This window comes from Rhinatrema bivittatum, chromosome 2 (assembly GCF_901001135.1).
Source record: "Rhinatrema bivittatum chromosome 2, aRhiBiv1.1, whole genome shotgun sequence".
NCBI lineage: Eukaryota > Metazoa > Chordata > Amphibia > Gymnophiona > Rhinatrematidae > Rhinatrema > Rhinatrema bivittatum.
Genome location: NC_042616.1, coordinates 466355818 through 466368278, shown reverse-complemented (window position 1 = coordinate 466368278; position 12461 = coordinate 466355818). Strand labels below are relative to the sequence as shown.

Below are 12461 nucleotides of genomic sequence, written 5' to 3'. Positions count from 1 at the left end.
TTTGGGGGGGTTTCGGGAGGGTGGGGGATTTAATTTAAAGGGTCGGGGGTGGGTTTTAGGGGGTTTTAGTGTGCCGGTTTTCCTGTCCTCCCCCTTCCCCCGATTTACGATTTTTTAATGATAAATCGGGGGAATTGGTATTGTATCGTGGCCCTAACGATTTTTGACGATTTAAAATATATCGGACGATATTTTAAATCGTCAAAAAACGATTCACATCCCTAGTAACAACTCCCATCTTGGGCCAAGGGTCCACATACCCACAAACCATAACATCTCCCTTCAGCCATCTCTTCTCCAAGTTGAAGAGTCCTAATCTCTTTAGCCTTTCTTCATAGGGGAATTGTTTTATACCCTTTAGCATTTTAGTCGCCCTTCTCTGCACCTTTTTTTAAATCTGCTATATCTTTTTTGAGATATGGTCAACAGAACTGCACATAATACTTAAGATGAGGTCCATGGAGCGAAACAGAAGCATTATGATATTCTCTGTTTTATTCTCCATTCCTTTCCTAATAATTCCTAGCATTCTATTTGCTTTCTTGGCTGCTGCTGCACACTGAGCAGAAAATTTCAATGTATTTTCACGATGACACCTAGATCCTTTTCCTGAGTGGTGACTCCTAATGTAGAACCTTGCATTATGTAGCTATAATTTTGGTTGCTTTTGCCTACAGGCATCATTTTGCACTTGTCCACATTAAATCTCATTTTCCATTTGCATGCCCAGTCTCCCAGTTTTGCTATGTCCTCTTGCAATTTCTCACAATCCTCTTGTGATTTAACAACTTTGAATAATTTTGTGTCATCTGCAAATTTGATCACCTCACTTGTTCCCATTTCCAGGTTGATTTTAAATTTATTAAAAAGTGGTGGTCCCAGAACAGAATAATTTGCCTATTGTTTTCAGATTAGAAATTGGTTGAAAGCTTGTAAGCCCATCCTGGGAAAGTTTTCCTTTTTTAAGAACTGGTCGAATTGCCACTTTTTTTTTTAATAAAGAGGGGACTTTTCCTTCTTTTACGGAGCTTAGATACTTAAAAATTCTGCTTTATGGAAATATATCATGGAAAAAGGACAGGGGTCCAGGACACAGTAAGAATTTTTTAGACAACCCATAAAAGTTTCAATTTCAGAAATCCTTACATTTTCAAATTTGTTCTAAAACACCAATTTAGTGTATCTGAGGCAAGACCAGGGACAGATGTAGTAGTAGTAGAATTGAACAAGAGTTTTATTCTGTGCGATATTTGGTCAGCTTTTTTGATTAAGTGATTGGCAAAAGCTTGAGGATCATGTTGGGATTGGAGGTTATTTTGTCCTTGATTGTATATTATAGATTGCAGAGTGTTAAATAAATCATGGAGGCAATTTGAAGAGCTCTGCAATCGCAATCTATAATGACCCTTTCGGGTAGATTCAAAAAGGGCCCTATATTGAGATCTGGCATTTTTATAAGCCAGTTGTGAACTTTGAGAGGAATTGTTTCTCCTCCTATTTTCTGCTCCTTGCATTTTCCTTTTTTCATCACTAAGGGAAACATTAAACCAGGGAACCTTAAACTGCCTATGTTGGCAGATTTTTCTGATTTCAGGAGACATTCTCTTTAATATTTTTTAGCATGTCAAAAAATGAGGAAGTTGAATTATCTAAAAAGATACAATCAATAGAATCAATATGAACCCACTCCTTTTGAATAAATCTATGTATTTTTTGATGGTAATAATCTAATTGCTGAGAGAACAAGCAACAGAAAATAATAGGGTGAAACATATGAAAAAATGATCTAAACATAAAACTGGTTGAATAGAGAGCTCACAATTACATGATCAGTGAACATAACTTGGTCTAGTATATGTCTACATTTATGAGTGGCAACAATAATCAGTGAATTGTAGCTTAGTTAAAATTTCTTGAAAATTGGGAAAAACTGTTTTGGGTTTACTGAATGTAGATTAAAATCACCTAAAACCAATATATTTGTTAGAAATTCAGAAATAAAAACAAGGTCATTGGAAAGAAGAAAGAACTCCCAATGGACAATATAGTAAGCCAATTATTCATCCTTTCCATTTAGCTACAATACTCTCGCAGGAATGCCCGAAAGAGTGTGAGATTTGAATAATTGGCAATGTAGCTTTATAAAATAAAAGTACACCACCTCCCCATCGACCAGATCTCATCTGCTGAATATACCAATAACCCAGAGACAGTTCAGCTGTAGCAATTGTAAATCAGTAACAGACAGACAGGTTTCTGTAAGAAATAATGTCTCTTGAGCCATCAGATAAGTAGATTGAGTTGACATCAAGCTTCTTTCTATGCAAAAAGACATTCATGTATGCTAAAGACAATGACAATAAATACAATTTTTGCATTTGCAAAGTAAGATTAGGAGAATATTCAGGATACACAAGACAATAGGGTCTTAAAATATTTGTTGAAACACCTTTAATATTATTATTATTATTATTATTATTATTAAATTTCTATAAATCAACATACATTTTTCAGGAAAATATAGAAATATACATTGGTACTACACAAAATCAAACATCTTCCAATTCAAAACTACCAATCAATAACAAATCCACATTCACATAAGGAGAGAATATTACATAAAGGAAAAAATATGCAGAAACAGATATAGAAGAGACTGGGTAACAATTTAACCTCCAGCTACTGTTGGGATTAGTAGGTATGTGGGCCCTGGGCTGAGGTGAGAGATGGTACCACCCACAGGGAAGAGCCCTGTGAGCCTCACCATCAGGAGGCGCGGTCTCAGCAGACGTCAGACACAGCTGTGGAATAGAGTCTTTATTAAGAGAATAGAGAGGCACTGCCCATGAAGCGGGGAGTGTAGGAGAAAGTCACAGAGTCTGTGTGGTGGGGTATACCCAAGGGGAATACCTCTGTAGAAGATACAGCAATGGTCCACAGCGCGGGGTACACCGAAGAGGCTCCTCTGTGAGATGTCACAGTTGTGGTCCACAGCGTGGGGTACACTGGTGAGGGTTCCTCACTAGGATGGTACGGTAGAGGTCTATAGAGCAGAGGCACTCACAGTAGTAGAGGTTCCAGGGGAAGTCCTGGGAAACGAAGTAAAAGATAGTCCAAGGCAAAAGGCCCTCCGAGGAGCGGATAGCCAGAGACGAGGAAGGACCCCTTAGGAGCGGGTACCCAGAGTGTCTCATGCCAAAGCAGCAGGTCCGTAGCAAGTGAGGCGGATTCAGCAATGAGAGAACTCGTTGCCAAGTCGTCAGTAGGCAGGGCCAGCTGGTTTAAATATCCTGGAAGACTGACGTCATCCGGAGGCGATGCCCCTGAGGTTCCCGCAATGAGGTGCTTAATACTGGCCTGCGCGCGCGCGTGCCTAGGGGATTCCAAGGGCAAGATGGTGGTCGGCAGCGTTCGCGGCATCCAGGGAGGCCCGGGAACAGTGGGCAGACCAGAGATAGCTCGCAGAGGCCGCAAGTCTTCCCCACTGAGTCAAAGCTGCAAAAAAAGAGGTGAGCAACAGAGGTTGCAGCCATCTGTGACCGACGGACGTAACAGCTACTTACCTTTACCAAACTTTTCCAATCTGTATCTAGCACTTGTCAGAGTTGAATGCTTCCTGATGAATGCTTCCAAATGAAGAGGGTCATAGAATATAAATTTATTATTCTGAAAGAAAATTAAACATTTGCAAGGGAATTTAAGTAAAAAAAAATGGTGCATATGGCAATCATTTTCTCTTTCAAAGCAAGAAAGTACTTCCTTCTTACTTATATCTCTTGAGAAACAACAGGAAATACTTGTATCCTATTTCCACAAAAAAAAAATCCTTATTCAAACAATACTTATGGAACACAACATCTCTATCTTTCCTAGACTGAAAGAAACAATTAAAGTAGCACTGATGGGCATTATATCAATAGAAGCTTCTAAAATAGATGCTATATCAGGACTTCCTTGCCCAGAAGATGTTTTTACATCAACATCAACATTTAACCTTTTTTGCCTAGGCAAATAATATATTTTAGAAATAATAGGAATTTGATTTTCTGGAAAGCCTAAGAAATCTACAAGATATTTTTTAAACATTTCAAAAAGTTATGATAACCCTATAATTGGAAAATTTAAAAATCTTAAATTCTTCACATGCATGGCTATGTATGATTAAAGTATCTTTTACAGAGGATACAATCCATCCAGGCCGTTCACAATGATACCCACATGGGGCAGATTTTCAAAGGGGTACGTGCATAAGATATGAGCGTACCCCCCCCCCCCCCCCCCGAAAACCTGCCCCAAGTTCCCCCTGCGCACGCCGAGCCTATGTTGAATAGACTCGACTGCGCGCGCAAGCCCCGGGATGTGCGTAAGTCCCAGGGCGTGTCAGGGGGCGTGGTTCCGGCCCAGGGGCATCTCGGGGGCATGGCCGAGGCCTCCAAAACTGCTCCCGGGCCAGGGAATTGTGCAGCCGGTGCGCGCGAGTTACGCCTGCCTTGGGCAGGCGTAACTCTTCAAACAAAGGTAGGGGGAGTGGGTTAGGTAGGGGAAGGGAGGGGAAGGTGCGGGGGTGGAAGGAAAGTTTTCTCCAAGTGGCCTCAGAGGGAACAGAGGCAGGCTGCGCGGCTCAGCATGCACAGGCTGCCGATTTTGCACAGCCTTGCGCGCGCCGATCCCGGATTTTAAAGGATACGCATGGCTATGCACGTATCTATTAAAATCCGGCGTACTCTTGTTCATGCCTGGTACGCGAACAAAAGTACATGCTGGCCAGCCAGTGCTCCTACCATGTGACAGGGGCCGGCCAATGGCATGGATATCCTGTCACATGGTAAGGGCAAAGGGCTATCGGCGCCATCTTTATGAGTGGCAGCCGACGAGTGAGCAGAGAGAACAGGAGATCGCTCCTGGGACCACCACTGGACCACCAGGTAATTTTAAAATGTTTTGGGGGGATCGGAATGTGAATCGTTTGCCCGATCGTCTTAACGATCGGGTTCAGCTGGAGGGAGAAAAAAATTTGATCGGTGGAGATGTGAAATTGATTCACTTGCTTACCAAGGGTCACCTTTTTGGCTCCACTGCTTGCTACATGTATATGATAGAGTGGCAAAAGCGAGGTCTTCCCCACGTCCACAGTCTCCTATGGCTGTGAGATCAGATCAAACTGGACCTCATTGATCAGGTGATCACTGCAGAGATTCCTGACCCTGAATTTGACCCGCTACTCCACCAAATTGTTAAGTCAACGATGCTTCATAGACTGTGTGGACTCCAAAACAGAAACTCCCATGGTAAGTGGATCCTGCAGTAAGAACTACCCCCGTCCGCTCATCAAAGAAACTCAGACAGGAGATGACGGATACCCCCAGTACCGATGGCGTGCTCCTTCCGATGGTGGCCACACCGTCACCATCAATGGAGTCAAACTAGACAACAGATGGGTGGTCCCTTACAACCGTGTACTCTACCAAACCTTCCATGCTCGTATTAACGTCGAGTTTTGCAATTCTGTAAAATCAATCAAGTACATCTGTAAATACATCAACAAGGGTAGTGACCAGGATGTATTTGCCCTGGAGAAACAACATGATGAGGCATCATGGTATGAGATAGGGCGTTACATCAGCAGATCCGAAGCAGCCTGGCGCATTTTCTGTTTCCCTATTCATGAACATTTTCCACCAATCGTCATCTCGCTGTTCATCTGGAGAACTGCCAGAGGATTTACTTCACAGCTGACAACATTGTAGAAAAAGTACACAATCCTCCCCAAACAACCCTCTTGGGGTTCTTTGATCTTTGCAAACAGGATGATTTTGCCAAAGAGTTCCTATACTCTGAAGTTCCAGCCTACTATGTTTGGAAAAATAACCAATTTGTTAGGAGGAAACAGGAGGAGCTACCCAGGAGTGAAAAAGGACCAAGTACTCGGCAGAGTGTACACAGTCCACCCAAACAATTCTGAGTGCTATCATCTCAGACTCTTGCTTCATGAGGTCAGAGGTCCCACGTCCTTTCAATATCTTAAAACTGTCGCTGGTGTGCTACAACCCACATTCCAGTCTGCCTGTCGAGCACTCGGTCTGTTAGAAGATGATACGCACTGAGACAATATTCTCCAGGAAGCTGCACTCTCACATTCGCCACCTAGGATCCATCAGTTCTTCGCTATTATGTTGGTGTTCTGTCAAATGCCAAACCCCTTACCATTATAGGAAAAACATAAAGATAGTCTTTCAGAGGATATTCATAGGCAGATGCAGAGGGAATCTCTCCAAGACGATGTCCAAGAATGGTCGTCCATAATCTATAACAAATGCCTCACCTTCCTTCAGAATTGTGTACTGGCTATAGGTCACCCTCTTCACAAGTACGACTTGCCACGCCATCACATGAACATGAACACACTGCAGCTAACCCCAACTATTTCAGAGAGCTGGCTTACAATATCTGCAATCTGACCAAGACAGTCAACAACAATGAGCCAAGGCTGAATACCGAGCAGAGGAATTGTCTATCACGAAGTCATGACCAGCGTTCACTGTCATAGTGACCGAATATTTTTCCTAGACTCTCCAGGAGGTACTGGTAAAACATTCCTCATCAACCTGTTGCTTGCCAGCGTACGAAGAGACTCAAACATTGCCAGTGCTGTTGCTTCTTCTGGCATCGCAGTGACGCTTCTGGAAGGTAGAAAGACGGCACACTCTGCCTTCAAGCTTCCTCTCAATCTCAACAACACTGAAACACCTCTGTGCAACATCTCCAAGCAGAGCAACATGGCACAGGTACTCCGACAGTGCAAACTCATAGTGTGGGATGAGTGCACCATGGCCCACAGAGGCGGCATCAAGGCTCTCCATAGGACGCTCTAAGACATCCGAAACAACAACAGCCTCATGGGAGGGTTGTCAGTACTGCTCACCGGGGACTTCAGACTCTATCAGTTGTTCTGCAAGGGACCTGTGCCGATGAAGTTAAAGCCTCTTTCAAGTCCTCTTACCTGTGGCCCACAGTCAAAGTCCTGTCCTTGACAGTGAACATGAGGGTGCTCCTGACAGGCGACGTCAAGGCAGGAGAGTTTTCACGCCTTCTTTTGGCTATAGGAGATGGTACACTCCATGAACAAGATGGCAAAGTGAAACTTCCGGCAAATCTATGTCACCTGGTCACAGATTTGAAAAGTCTTACACAAAAGGTATACCCGGATCTTCAAAACATCCACATGAAGGACACATCGTGGTTTAGGGAGAGGGTAATTTTAACTTCTACAAATGACATGACAAACTATCAATGACACACTCCTGCAGGCATTCACTTCAGAAACAAAAACTTATAAGTCTGTGGACTCGGTCGTCAAAGTCGACAAATTGGTACATTACCCTGTCGAGTTCCTGCACAGTCTCAACCCTCCAGGTATTCCTCAGCACAATCTCATTTTGAAGGTTGGCGCACCAATTATGTTACTAAGAAATCTACAGCCACCAAAACTCTGCAATGGCACCAGACTTGACTTGAAGTCCCTCCACAGCAATGTCATTGAAGCAATCATTTTCATAGGTTGTGGACAAGGGGAAACAGTTTTCATCCCTCGCATCCCCCTTATACCATCAGACTTCCCCTTTCAATTTAAACGCCTGCAGTTCCCAGTCAGAGTCTGCTTCGCGATGACTATTAACAAATCTCAGAGCCAGACTCTCAAGGTCGTTGGTGTTGACTTGAGGCACCACTGCTTCTCACACGGCCAGCTGTACATGACCTGCTCTAGAGTCAGCTCACCTGATAGCCTCATCACACTGCAGCCAGAGGGTCGCACAGCAAATGTTGTATACAAAGAAATCATTACGTCATGATAGGCAACTCACAGTACATTCATTCCACATATTCATTTCACATTTTTTATACACCACTAACCTCACTCTATTATAATGACATGTTTATTTTAAATATATAAACTCCAAAGCCCTCACTCACTCAAAACAATTACTTTGCAACTTGAGTAAAATAAACTCACATGTTTCTACTTCACCGTAGCGAAGCAGGGGTATTCCGCTAGTCTGATATAAAAAAGTTAAACCATTGAAGAGCCAAACTAGAAATACCGATCTGTTTGAGGTTTAGTAAGAGAATTTCATGATTTAGTGTATCAAAAGCTACTGAGATGTCTAGTAAAACCATGATATAATCTGTATTGGAATCAAATCCTCTAAGGATTGTGTCAAATGAGGAAATAAGCAAGGATTCTGTACTGTGTCCTTTCCTAAAACCATGTTGATTGTTGTGCAGAATGTTGTGATCTTGTATGTAATCAGAAAGTTGTTGAAGTACTACAGATTCTATAATTTTAGCCATTGATGAAAGGGTGGCAATAGGACGATAGTTTGAGATATCATGGGGGTCTTTATTTTTAATCTTTGGGATTGGTAGGAGAGTTGTTTTTTTCAGTAATGCTGGAAAGGTTCCTTGGGATAAGGATGAATTCACTAAATCAGAGATGGAATATGAAATGTGTTCTTTGATATTTCTTAATAAGTATCCGGGACAAGGGTTGAAAGGGCTGTTGGATGTTTTGGATTTTGCTATAATATTAAATACTGGGCCGATAAAGTCCACGGGAGAGCGGGTGAACGCCCGCTCTCCCAGCGCGTGCACAGGCCACTCTCCTGTGCGCGCGATTCAGTATTCAAATTAGGGTCAGCGGTAAAAAGAGGTAAAAAAAGGCGCTAGGGAAACTAGCGCATCCCTAGTGCCTCTTTTTGGACAGGAGCGGCGGCTGTCAGCGGGTTTCACAGCCGACGCTCAATTTTGCCGGTGTCAGTTCTCGAGCCCGCTGACAGCCACGGGTTCGGAAACTGGACGCCAGCAAAATTGAGCATCTGGTTTTCAACCCGCGATCTGCGGGCCAACTTCAAATTTTTTTTTTTAACTTTTTGTAACTTTCGGGACCTCCAACTTAATATCGCCATGATAATAAGTTGGAGGGTGCACAGAAAAGCAGCCTTTACTGCTTTTCTGTGCACTTTCCCGATGCCCGGAGAAATTAGCTCCTACCTTTGGGTAGGCTCAACTTTTCTGAAGTAAAATGTGCGGCTTTGCTGCACATTTTCCTTTCTGAATCGCACAGGAATACCTAATAGGGCCATCAACATGCATTTGTATGTTGCGGGCGCTATTAGGTTTGGGGGGGGTTGGACGCACGTTTTCGACCCCTTACTTAATAAGGGATAATGCTAGTGCGTCAAAAACATGCATCCAATCACGGGTTAACAGTGTGCTCGGCCGGAGTACTCTGTACTGTATCGGACTGTATGTTATTTGAGTTAGTTGCGCTGAACTCTGAAAACGAGCTTCTGACTTGAGGACAAGTAGATTTAGGAAGAGGAAGTGATGAAAATTCAGTTGAAATATTCACAATTTTTTGTTTGAAATATGTTGCTATTTTATTACAAAATTAATTTGTTGCTGGAGGAATCGATGTTTGAGGCATTGTTATTAAACCTTTCACAATGTTGAAAAGGACATGAGGGTTTCCATTGGCATTCTGGATTTTTAATGCATAATAATTTTTCTTAGCTAATGTAATTTCTTTCTTGTATTGATGGAGGTATGTATAATAAGCCTGTTTATGTACAGGTAGCAGGTTCTTGCGCCAATGACATTCGAGATTGCGAAGTTTACGTTTGGAGAGTCGTATAGGTTCAGAGTACCATAACGAAGTCTTTTTAGGAGGTTTTTTTTAGTAGACAAAGGGGCTAGAGAATTCATATTGGGGTAGATTTTAAAAAGGTGTGCGCGGCCATACAGTTGCATGCGCTACCCAGTGCGTGCACATGTACACCCGATTTTATAACTTGCATGCGCCGAGTCGCACTGCCTTCCCCCTAACCTGACCTTCCCACCCCTTCCCCTAACCTTTACTCTCCCTAGCCCTACTCTAACCCCCCCAAAATGTTTAGTTTACCTTTTGCGCCTGCCTCTGGGCAGGCGCAAGTTGCACATGCTGGCAGCCTGCTGGTATGCGATCCTTCGACAAAGCGGCAATGGCTGCTGCGTCAGAGACCTCTGTCTCCGCCCCTGCTCCACCCCCACCCTGCCCCAGACCACCCCTTTAGTAAAGCCCCGGGACTTACACATGTCACGGGGAATTTACGCCCATCGCCGGGCCTTTTAAAATAGGCCCAGCGGCGAGCGCATGTAACCTTTTTAAAATCCGGCCCATTGTTTTCTATGATTGTGTCCCAGTACGTTAACATGGAGGTAGCATCAGTATAGGGGTTTAAATTAATGTCAGGTAAAATGGATTCGAGGAAGATGTGAGGGTTGATTCTTTTGCATTTTGTAAAAGTTTGATTGTTATCGTTTAAGTTGGTTAGGTTATGGTTTAGCAGTTTTTTATTTCCTGTCAGTTTGATTAGGAACTGAAGTGATATCAGCAGCAAATTCAAAGATTGATTGGTTGTAATGAACTTGATCTACTTCCGTGTTTGTGGGTGGGCAGATTTATTAGTGTTGAAAGGTTCAGACCAGCTAGAGCAGGGGTCAGGAACCTTTTTGGCTGAGAGAGCCATAAACGCCACAAATTTTAAAATGTAATTCCATGAGAGCCATACAATATGTTTAAAACTAAATACAAGTAAATGTGTGCATTTTATGTAAGATCACACTTTTAAAGTACAATAAGTCTCTGAAAATATTACACCAGGCCTTAAGACACCAATACATCTCCTATTAGGAAAACGGACCAAGTCAGGCTGCTATACACAGAAACTACACGCCAGCAGAAAACCTCACCTGAATCACGTGCTGTCCCTCACCTAACATAGAATAAAGAGACCAAAACGCATAACAAGAAGCATGCAGACAAAAACTGAATTGGAAACTGCAACAAGCCAGAGTCTCTGTATGCAGTGTAACAAAGGAAAAAAGAAACATCACACATCCTTATAAAACAAATCAAGAAATATAAAATCATCAGCAGTAAAACTGTACTAACAAAAAGAACATATTTCGAAACAGCTGATGAGTGGAATATCCAATAATTAAAAACTCATATAAAACATTTCCAGATACCAACAAAATATTTCAAAATAGCAGACACAAAGATCCAGTAATGAAAAATAATAAGGATACAAAAATTTTTTTGCTCTGCATACCTGGGAACGTTTGATATCCAGGTGTCCTGAGATTGTTCTGAATTAGCAGGAGGTGGGGTGGTTTGCTTGGAACTTTCTCCTCTCTCAGTCACATACCAGCGCTCTCTCTCACACTGGCTCTCAATGACACACCTATACACACATGCTCTCAGTCACTCACATATACAAATGTTTTTTCTCTCTCACTTATATAGGCTCTTAATTACACATTTACACACATGCTGTCTATCTTTTCACGCTTACACACACACAGGCTTTCAATCACATAAATACATGCTGTCTTTTTCTCTCACACACAGACTCTCATTCACATGCTTACAAACATGTCCTCTCTTTCTCTCATTTACACACAGGCTCTCAATCACATACTCACATGCTCCCTCACCTAAATCAGCTCTCAATCACACACATACACACATGGTCTCTCTCTCTCATTTAAACACAGGCTCTCAATCACATACTCACATGCTCCCTCACCTAAATCAGCTCTCAATCACACAGACACACATGGTCTCTCTCTCTGATTTAAACACAGGCTCTCAATCACATACTCACATGCTCCATCACCTAAACCAGCTGTCAATCAGACACAGACACACATGATCTCTCTCTTACTTATACACACAGGCTCTTAATCATACATACACATGATCTCTCTCACACACAAAGGATCTCAATCATTCACACATACTCTTTCAAACAAACAGGTTTTCAATTACAAACTTACACATACAGGTTCCCAATGGTAAACTTACATTCATGCTCTCTCTCTCACAGGCAGGATCTCAATCACAGACATACTCTCTTTCACATATACAGGCTCTCAATCATTCACATACATGCAATCTCTCACTCACACACACAGGATCTCAAACACACATGCTTGCTCGCTCATTCATTCACTCTCTCTCTCCCCCTTCCCCCCCCCCCCCGGGAACTCGCGGCAGCAGCAGCCACCTCCCAACGCTAACCTCCTTCATTTTCAGCCCTCGCGGAGGCGAAGGCGGAGTCCCATCGGCCGCGGTTGAAGATTTTCATTTTCCTCCGAGCCGCGCTGCAGTCTTCTTCCCGTCGGACACTAGCGTGCCTGCGCGGGTCTTCCCGCGCAGGCACCCGATGCTCTCCACTTCCTCTTCCGGGCCGCGGGAAGAAGAGAGCACCGGCGTGCTCTCTTCTTCCCGCGGCCCGGAAGAGGAAGTGGAGAGCATCGGGTGCCTGCGCGGGAAGACCCGCGCAGGCACCCGATGACTCCAGCGCTGGCACCCGGCTGACACCCGATGACTCCCGTGCAGGCACCCGGATGACTCCAGT

At 43.3% G+C, this 12461-nt stretch overlaps 2 pseudogenes; both read left to right on the top strand.

The window, feature by feature from the left end:
* Positions 1-5086: 5086 nt before the first annotated feature.
* Positions 5087-5747, top strand: LOC115083336 (annotated as a pseudogene).
* A 777-nt stretch (positions 5748-6524) lies between these two features.
* On the top strand, positions 6525-7850 carry LOC115083335 (annotated as a pseudogene).
* The last annotated feature ends 4611 nt before the right edge of the window (positions 7851-12461 follow it).